We start from the raw sequence: 7,711 nt of genomic DNA, 5'->3' as shown, positions 1-7,711 counted from the left end.
CAATAAGAGACTATGAATTTAGTGAAGCGTAATGATTAAATTATTTTAAACCAAAAAAACAGATTGAATGTCTTTTGCGTCAACTGACAAAAATATAAAGGTAATACTTGAACAAGGAAAGATATATGGTTTACTGAAACCAATATCTAACTAGAAGAATGTAGGTTATTTGCAGTATAAAAATGATATATTTGATGAAGAAATGGAAGCTAAAGGCAGTGGATTACTTGTTGATGTCTTACGGAAGCTATAGATGCTGATGATAATTTAACAGAAAAACATTATAATGCTTCATACTGCTTTTCAATACCAGTTTTAAGCCAATTGACTTGGTTTGTATTTTGACTAAAGGATAGATTTTTTATTAATTAATTTCATTGAGTTCCAAATATCAAAAAAAAAGAAAAAATCTGAAAAATATTTTTTTCCTGAAAACAAATAAGCCTTAATTATTTAAATTTTAAATAACTAAGTAATATTTTCAAATTATTTTCATTCAACTTTTAAAAAGGTGTTCTCTAGAATGATAATTTCAAGTTTAATATCAATTAAATTTTTTGTTTTTTTTTTAATTTTGAGAAATGAGAAAATGATAATTCATTGATATATACTAAGAAATTATGCATTGGTGTGAAAATTCTTTCTATGTATAAAAAATTAAGTAGAGAACTTTTGAATACTGATTAATGCTCAATAAGATAATTTTTTATATTTCACAATAAAAAGATCTAACATGTCTTAATAAGGTCAAAAGAAAATGATTGGGAAGCTATTTCTTTTAAGTATCCACATAAAAGAAGGGTATAATGGAACATTTTGTATAGTGCTTTGTCCTATAGTTTGGCAACATTAAGAACCAGTGGAGCAAAGAGGGTCTTCTCATCAACCCAACAAAGTCATGCGATCTTTCTTTAATACCTTTATATGAAATTAATATTTATTTCTTTAAATTGTGCAATATATATATATATATATATATTGTGATATTCTAGATTGATTGTTTATACTAAATCAATTTCAAACCAACAACCAAGATCCCCTCCCCCAATATTAAGAAAAATAATTATTTTTTATTCATTTAAAATATTCTACCTAATAATTTATGGAATTAAAATTATTTAGTTCCAAATGAATTATTTTGAGATTGCAATTATATCAATTATGCATTTGCAAAATGATAATTCATTGATTTTCTTCAACTAATTAGATTCATGTGTTGAATTTTGATAGAGAGTTTTGAAATTGACACCTTGTTATTTAATTGTTATAGATTCATGATTCATGAATCTAAGCTAGTGTTATGAATATGGATATTTTTTTTTTCAAGGTCCATTAATAATATCTTAAACTATATATATATATATATATATATATATATATATATATATATATATATATATATATATATATATATATATATATATATATATATATATATATATATTCAACTAAAAGTATTTTAATGATAGAAAATAATAAGGACAATAAGATTAAAATTCTAACTCATAATTCTTTTAATATTTGATAAAAAAAGGGATTTATTATCTACGCGTTGTGGCTTAATTCGCAATGCATGCTGGACATTTGGGAAGAACTCTTAGATTTGATCTCCACTAAACACATATGTAGGGAGGGATGAAGAGCCTTAATCGTGACTAAACTCCAAGCCGAATTAGGGTTTCCCTAGTAATAGGATCCGGATACCGATGGTTTACAAAAAAAAAAAAAAAAAAAAAAATATATATATATATATATATATATATATATATATATATATATATATATATATATATATATTAAATAGAACATTGTACATATAGCACTACAAAAAAAAAAATGCGATTTTACGACCGACAGAATATGAGAAATCGGTCGCTAAATGACATCAGCAATGATATGTATTGGTCGCAAAAGTGCTTGTCGTGAACAATTTTGTGATCGAATTATTCAACGATCGCAAATTAGCGACTGACTAGTCAGTCACAAAATGCTAACTATCGGTCACTATTTTTCGCCATGTTTTCATTTTCAAAAGCCTGTCGCAAATTGGTCGTAGATTGCATTGGTCGCAATTACTTAAAGCGGTCGCAAATCGGTCGTAAATTTTGAAAGTGATTGGTTGGTGATTTGAATTTAACGGTTATAATTTTGGTTGCAGTTCGGTCGCTAATCGGTCGCAAAATGTAATTATAGGAAAAAAACAATAATTGAATAATATTAAAAACCAATATTTTTTTGCACCTGTAAAAAATGCGCATATATATACATCACAATCACAAGCATCATCATCAAGATCACAACCAATAATAATGTAAGAACGAAATTGTTATTGTAATGTACTATACAAAATATGAAAAAATCACAGAAAGTTAAAAAGGTCCAAAATCAAATCTACGAGGTCGGTCCTCTGCATGATCCAGTGTCGTAACATCGGCAGGAGTATCTACTGGATGTGTTGTAGTGTCGGCAGGAGTGACCAAGGTATCGTCTGCGGTATCGGGATCAAGAGGAGACGGTAATGGCTGATGTAGAGCTGTAGAAACATCTCGATTTGTAGCAGGTAGAAGATTAGAGGAAGAAGTGCTAACACCATGTTGATCGGACATCCGCATGACATGCGCTCGAAGCTCTGCAACCTGTCTCTCCCGCTCATCAACACGAGCTCGCAATGCACTAATCTCCTCGGCACTGTGGTCGTGAGGAAGTTGCAGAAGCGTCAGATGCTGAGCTTGAGCCACAGTAAAACTTTGATGCCTGAGACCCGATGCCATATGCTTTCCTCTTCTTTTTTCCCCCTAAAGCCTCCAAATAAAGTGCTAGCTCATCAATTCTTGACTGAGCTTCAGATCCAGCCTGAGAAGAAACAACACGCTCGCGAGCTATACTGTAATTCTCCTGAAAACAACAAAATTAATTGATCAATGCAGTTGCAAGCTTTATTATATTGAACTTGTACAAGTAAGAGAAGACTAAAAGGCAAATGTAAATATTCTTCACTGTTACTTACATTGACACCCAACGCACGTCTGTCGACAAACGTATTTTCATCATGGTCCTTTGTGTGAGTGTAAGTGAACACCTTCATCGGTGTGGGCTTACGACCATATTTTTTGGCCTTAATGAATTTAATTATACATGAGATATTAATATGGTGTCATTTTATTAAACATCAGTAAGTGTAACTGTACTAGTTGACTCACTAATAATTGAGATGTCTCTATAGTAGATATTGATCCGCCTGTGTGTCGGGAATGTCTTGCTCCGTCACTGCCAGTCTCACTGCATCTGTTTCGTGCAAATATGTCACACTTTCTCTTGAACACAGGATCCTCCCAAGCCTTCTGCCAACTCGCCCATATCTCCTGAGACACGCACTGCTGCTTCTTACCGCTTTTTCGCATCCTATAGGTGCAGTTAGCATACCGTAAAGCGCATAATTTCTCCCAAGCCACTTTTAGCATAGCCGTAATGGCCTCTTCCCCTATGAAATGCTTCTGTAATAATGAAAAATAAAATTTCAATAAATAGATGTAGCTTGATTATTAATTACATTGAATGAAGATATAACTTGAACCAAATCGTACCTAAAACTCTTCCCAATAAAAGTCTCTCGCCTCCTATGGTACGGCACCCCATATGCATCCATCTTTATCAAGATGTAGCTTGATTATCCTCATAATTTGCCTTGATGCTTGAGAGGATTGATATATGCTGAGAAAAAAAAAACATAAGTGAAATATAAGTAGACAAAAGCATCAAAATCTGAATAAAACCAAGTTCAAAGGAAAAAGTAAATAAGTACTTACTGTCCCGCTACCAAACTGAGCTTGTTACGTGGCTCTGATGAAGCTGCAAAAGAAGTGACAAATGCTATCAATACAGATAAATAATTAATATATAACTGAAATGACAGTAAATGACATTTATGATTACTTGGTGCAGTAGGTGACTGTGAAGCTAGTGAAGACTCTATTGGTCCAAGAAGTGGGGTAGAAGAGGAAAGAACAGAAGGAAGTGATGGTGGCACAGGAGGCTGAACAGAGGATGAAGCCCCCGACGTACCTGAAGAAGGAGGAGGAGGGATAGTCCCTCCTCGTCCACGTGTACTATGTCCTCAGCCACGACCTCCACGCGGACCACTGCCAGACGCATCTGAATCAAATGCCTTGCCTCTACCCATCTGTGCTACAGATAACAGAACCTACATATGTATGTATACAATTATATGAATTATAAAACATGTGGTAAACATAGTATACAGAAAGTGAATAACACTAAAATTATTCATTAATAATATTATATATACATCTATTAATTTATTATCCATAATACATAACGCATTAAGTATTTCTGTCTTCATCATCATCTGCTTCCTCTTCTTCTTCTTCTTCTTCTTCTTTTTCTTCTTGATATTCGTCTTCTGAGGTACCCATGATGATTTGATCTTCTTCCTCTTCATCATATGATGCTCCTATTTCAGCATAAGTTCCGCTTTCATCATCCAATCTATCTGTTAAATCTTCAACAACTTGCATCGGTTGTGTATCAACTGCAACTTCTTGAAATGTCTCAGATACTGTGAGTGAAGCAGATTGTTTGGTTTCAACTACATGAACAACTGATCTAGGCTTGATTTTACATACTGTCATCCAATCATTACGATCTCATTTCAATGATGGATATGGGACATAGTACACATGTGCAGCTTGCATCGCCAACACAAAAGGTTCGTACTTCGTATATTTCCTTTTTTGATTAATATCCACAAGATTATACTTAGGATGAACCTTCATGCCAACGATTGGCCTAGGATCAAACCATTCACATTTGAATAAGATTGTGCACTTGATTGGTAGGGATGGATATTCTAACTCCAAAACCTCAACCAATTTGCCATAAAAATCATTTGACACGTCACTGTAGTTTGATCCCTTTATGAAAACACCACTGTTCATTGTCTTTCTACTTGTCCCATAACCCATGGTGTGAAACTTGTAACCATTTACAAAGTAGCAAGAGTAGGCATTAGCAACCGGTAGAGGTCCCCTCGCTAAATCAATAATGAATCTACTATCAATATCGCTTCCCGAGCTTCAAGCCTATGGGAAATAGGAATGACACAAGTGAAATCTAAGAATGTACACATATATGTTGTGTAACTAGAAAGTTACTTACATAACATTTGAACCATTCTGCAAATTCAGAGTCCAGTTTTGCATCAACTGTAGTATAAGTTAAATTAGGATTTTGAAGCCGTAAAAGCTTAATATATTTCATGCTTATGAACAAACAAAATTATCATAAATATGATAGTTACTAAGCCCTAGATTGGGTTTAGACTCTCTAAAAGATTTATACTTACTGTACAAATGGTGTAATCTCTTTGCAATTCAACAAAATATAGGTTTGTGCCGCTCGTAACTCTGCATTAGTCAATCATCTTTTTTTTTTTTTTAATTTACCAATCGTACGCCCAGGATAGGTGAAAATTGTTAGATTTTCTTCTAACTCAGATTCTATTCGATCTCCTCCATCATCATTACGTGACACTCTCCAATGCTTGGTGTAAACATATGGTTCGAAGTAGTTGAACAGAAGGTTGAAGCTTCTTGCACCAAATATGCATTGCAAATTGATCCCTCGACCTTTGCCTTATTGCGCACATTCTTTTTAATTTTCTGCAGGTGTCTGTAATTGTACAAAAACAATATGTAAATATGAGTTGAAATAAAATTGTAATGATTAGAATGGGATGTTAGTGATTCACCTCTCAAATGGATACATCCATCTATATTGTATCGGTCCTGCTATATGACATTCATAGGGCAAATGAACCGGTAGATGCTCCATAGAATTAAAGAAGCCGGGTGAAAAAATTTGCTCCAGTTCGCATATCACTACTAGGATTTCTCGCGTGAATTAGTTCATATCATCGCATTGGATAACAATCATCATCAATTCCTGAAAAAGAGACTCAATTCTATCATGGCTTCTCAAATTTTCCCCGGCAATAATTCCCAGAATGCCACAGGAATCAATCTTTGCATGAAAACATGACAGTCATGGATTTTCATGCCAAACAATTTGTATTTCCGCATTTCGACACATCTACCCATATTTGAACAGTATCCATCTAGAAACCTTAATGATCGGACCCATTCGCATAATAATTGCCTTTGTGGTTTATCAAAAGAATAACATGCCTTTGGAAACTTACCAGTAAGTACAAATTGCTCGAGTTCTGGTCGACGACAAATTTCCTTCATGTCTGCTCTCTTTTTTGTATTATCCTTGGATTTCCCCTCAATGTTCATGACAGTGTTGAACAGATTTTTAAACACAATTTTTTCTATGTGCATCACATCAAGGTTATGACGAATAAGAAGTGAACTCCAATATGGCAAATCCCAAAAGATGCTTCATTTTTTCCATCCGCTATTCTTGCCAATTCTACCATTTACCTCTTCTGCACCTAACTCTGTAACTTTCATAAGCCCCAGATCTTCAATTTCTTATAATATTTCAGCTCCAGACTTCACAGGCGGAGGGGGATCAGCAATAGTCATGTTCTTTCTAAAGCATTATCGATTTCTCCTCTAAGGGTGAGATTCTACTAAGAATTTGCGATAACAATCAAACCAACATTGTTTACCTCCATTTTTTAGTGTAAAGTGTTTTCCATGCAATGAGGACAAGCCAATTTGCTTGTCGTACTCCACCTAGATAACATTTCAAATGCTGAAAAATTATTGATGGTCCAAAGCAAAGCAGTTCGCATTATAAAATTCTGATTGGCTGAAACATCGAATGTTTCAACCCCATACTCCCATAAATAATTAAGTTCAGCAATCAACGGTTATAGAAACACATCAATTTTGTATTTCAGATTATTAGGCCCAGGTACAATAACACACAAAAACATGTATTCATCATTCATACACATTGAGTGTGGTAGATTATATGGTGTGACAATGACAGGCCATGATGAATATTGTTGTCCTGATTGGCCAAACGGCTGAACCCCATCAGTACAAAGCGCCAATCTCACATTTCTCATATCAGCAGCAAACACAAGATGATTGTTATCAAAGTGTTTCCAGGCTTCAGAGTCTAACGGATGAGTCATTATATCATCCTCATATTCATGCAAAGCATACCATCTCATGTTTTCGGCTGTCGCCTTAAATGCATATGACCTTTACAGGCGAGGAACAAGAGGGAAATAATACATCTTCTTGAACGCCTTCTCTCTTTAAACTCTACCAGTCCTTTGACCTCGCCGTTGATATCTTGCGAGATTACAAAACTTGCATTCTCTTAATTCAGAGTCAACACCCCAGTATATCATACAATTATTTCAACAACAATCAATCAATCTTTTCCACAGGTAATCCTAAACTCCGAACTAATTTTTTTGTTCGATAAAAATTATCAACCATCGAATGGCCTTTAGGCAACATTTCTTTTGCTAACTACACAAAATCATCGTAACACCTTTCTGAAAAATGGTGCTCCACTTCCATGTGCAGTAATCGTGCCACAACAGATAAAACTGAATGATTCTTGCATCCAGGCCACAGTTCACTGTTAACAGCACTTAGCATGTCAAACAATTGTTGTGCTGCATAGTTTGGCAATTCCTCCATATTATCCCAATGAAATTTTGCTATACCTGCATCGATTACCATATCATTGCATCGATTACCATACT

At 34.3% G+C, this 7,711-nt stretch overlaps 1 pseudogene; it reads right to left on the bottom strand.

The window, feature by feature from the left end:
- Positions 1–5,358: 5,358 nt before the first annotated feature.
- Positions 5,359–7,165, bottom strand: LOC149493078 (uncharacterized; annotated as a pseudogene).
- Positions 7,166–7,711: the final 546 nt, after the last annotated feature.

Source organism: Jatropha curcas, chromosome 10 (genome assembly GCF_041381405.1).
Source record: "Jatropha curcas cultivar XTBG-Jc1 chromosome 10, XTBG_Jcur_1.0, whole genome shotgun sequence".
Lineage (NCBI taxonomy): Eukaryota > Viridiplantae > Streptophyta > Magnoliopsida > Malpighiales > Euphorbiaceae > Jatropha > Jatropha curcas.
Note: the sequence above shows the minus strand (reverse complement) of the source record. Positions and strands in the feature narration are given on the sequence as shown.